Source organism: Lipotes vexillifer, unplaced genomic scaffold (genome assembly GCF_000442215.2).
Source record: "Lipotes vexillifer unplaced genomic scaffold, Lipotes_vexillifer_v1.1 scaffold253, whole genome shotgun sequence".
Classification (NCBI taxonomy): domain Eukaryota; kingdom Metazoa; phylum Chordata; class Mammalia; order Artiodactyla; family Lipotidae; genus Lipotes; species Lipotes vexillifer.
This window is the reverse complement of record NW_006780322.1, coordinates 2,430,985-2,433,960: the sequence shown is the minus strand read 5'-3', so window position 1 is coordinate 2,433,960 and position 2,976 is coordinate 2,430,985.

Sequence of the window (2,976 nt, the reverse complement as noted above, 5' to 3'; positions counted from 1 at the left end):
CCCTACACTGTATTAAATAAAGTCATTTCCTCTGAGGAGAGCTTAAGAGCTCTCTGTTGTTATGACTGCCTTCCTCCCTAGGCAAAATCTCTGAGCCACTGCTCCAGAGCAGGTGTTGGGGACAGTGGCCCACTTCTTTTGGAATGACAACTCTGCTTATGAACAGGACTTTGGGTGGGGGCAGTAGCCTCTGGTCTTCTTGGCTTGCCTCTCCTGGAGTAAAATCTCTGTCCTACCAACAGACTGGGACAAGGGCAATTAGGGCCACAGTGTTTTTGGCCTGCTTCATCTGGGATTGAGCCTCCAATTTATGAGTGTGGTCTTAAGAAGGGAGCCCTAAACCTCTGTGCTGCACTTGCCTGAAATTTAGCCTCTATAACACAGAGCTGGGAAGGAACAGAAATCTTGGTGGCCCATCCTTCTTGATGGGGGGATGCCATATCCCTTGGGAGTCAGGGGAAGAGGGAGCCCCATCCTCTTATCAGTAGCAACTGGAGTAGAGCTTCCATCACACTGAGATTGGTGGGAGTGGCAAGTGAGTAGGCCATGGGTAAACTGCCACAGACGCTCACTTCTTATCAAAATTTAGTAGATTTTCTTAAATAAATATTTCTTCATTTGGCGTCTAAACTTAGGACAATTTACAGACACTTTAAATGATGGTTTTTTAAAAATAATTTTCACCAGTATGTTTGGTTCACTGGGGAGTATGTCTATAGAACTCTTCATGCTTCCACTCTTGAAGTGGATCTTTTTCTGGAATTGCTTTTGTAGCTGGTATGTAGACTCTACACAGAATGTATAGGGGTAAGAAATTCATAAGATGAAAATCCTGAAGGTAAAGGATTATTCTCATTTTATGCTTGTGGAAACTATTAGTATCACTTAGAGTTCAAGTCAAAATTCTATTGTTTCTAAATCCCAGGTCTTTGTTCACTGATTGATATATCATGCTTTTGATTTTAATGAATTGAGACCCTAATCTTCAGATAACAAATGCATTAGTTATATACAGCTACATAAAAAATTACCCTAAAACCTAATGGCACAAAACAAAAATATACTTTTTTAAAACTATTTTATTTATTTATTTATTTGTTTTTGGCTGCATGGGTCTTCGTTGCAGCATGCAGGATCTTAGTTGCAGCATGCAGGCTTCTTAGTTGTGGCATGTGTTGTGACATGTGGACTTCTTAGTTGAGGCATGCAAACTCTTAGTTGCGGCATACACATGGGATCTAGTTCTCTGACCAGGGATCAAACTGGGGATCCCTGCATAGGGAGCTTTTAGTCTTACCCACTGGACTACCCGGGAAGTCCCCAAACTATACTTTTTTATCCTTACCATTTCCATGGATAAGGAATTCATAACTGGGTAGTTCCTCCTTAGAGTCCGTCATGAGATTGCTTTCAGGATGTTGATTTAAGCTGCAGTCATTTATGCTTCACTGAGGCTGGAGGTTCTGTCTCCCAAGTGGCTCAATGAAATGGCTGCCAATTTGGTGGTAGTTGTTGGCTGGAGGCTTTAATTTCTCTCCTTATGGGCTTCTCAAAGTCTGTTTGGATGTCCTCATGACATAGCAGCTGGCGTTCCCTGGTGTGAGTAATCCAAGGGAGAGAAGGGAGGGTCAGTCAGAGACTACCCTTTTCATGACCTAGCCTTGGAAGTCACATAGCATCACTTGCACCACATTGTATTCATTACAAACAATCTGCTAAGTCTGACCTACATTCAGAGGAAGTGGAATTAGGCTCCACCTTGTAAAGTGAAATGTATTAAAGAATTTGTGGACAGGTTTAGAAACCACCTTAACAAGAAGAGGCAAACAGATTTCTGGTCACCATTGCACCAGCTTTGACAAAAACTCAGAAAAATAACCGCTTGTTTTTTTAAAATATTTATTTATTTGGTTGCACCAGGTCTTAGTTGTGGCAGGAGGGCTCCTTAGTTGCGGCTCGCCAGCTCCTTTGTTGCAGCATGCATGTGGGATCTAGTTCCCTGACCAGGGATTTGAACCCAGGCCCCGTGCATTGGGAGCACGGAGTCGTATCCAATGTGCCATCAGGGAAGTCCCAACTGCTTGTTTTCTTGAGTTAGTTTATAAAATTCTATATATGTTACACCTGGGTACACACCTTATAGTCTGGCATGAATGCTACAAAATTCAAGTATCAGAACTAAGTATTCTCGATGTTTATGTTCTATTGCAGGACATGAAATGTGGGATTTCTCAGACTTTCATCATGGCTCTGTGTCTATCCAGTCATTAGATTTGGATTCTAAAGACAGAAGGAAGGCAATGGTTACCCCCAAATCCTGTTTATTAGGACAGTTGCAATTGAGATGAAATGGTGATGAGATTCTTTATGTCATTGAAACAAAGCCCCATTTCTGTTAACAAATCACAGGAATCAGTTTGTGATGACTATTCTTTTTCTAATACGTTCAGGCATTGAGCTGTGGCTATGCTGAACAGGCAGAAGCTGAGCTTTGGATAGAGCTGCTCAGGACTTGTCTGGCCAATCAGAAAACAGAGTGGGTAAAAGTAGAGGATGGGGAATTGTAAAATAGAGTAATGGTGAGAAGAAGATGTGGAGTAGGATACCTTTTTTTCTGTTAAGAAAATTGACATTTTTACATGGGAATGAGAATTTCTGTAAGTGGTCCAAAGAGACAAGATGACATAAAAGCTTGGCATAAAAGCATGAATACAGTAGACTCTAAGGGTAAAAATATATTTTGCTTTAGAATGCCATGAATATTGGTGAGCATCTTTCAGTTTACAGATTTCCAGGCTCACATCTTATAGGCAAGCTAATCTAGTCCCCTCCCTTATAAGAAATTGAAATCCAGTGAGATTAGTATCAGAGCAGGGACTAGAAAGGTAACTCTTTTGATTCCTAATCTAGGGTTTTATTCAGTGTTCTATATTGCCGTAAGGGGTTTATAAGGCTTTGCATGATCTGGTTCCTTGC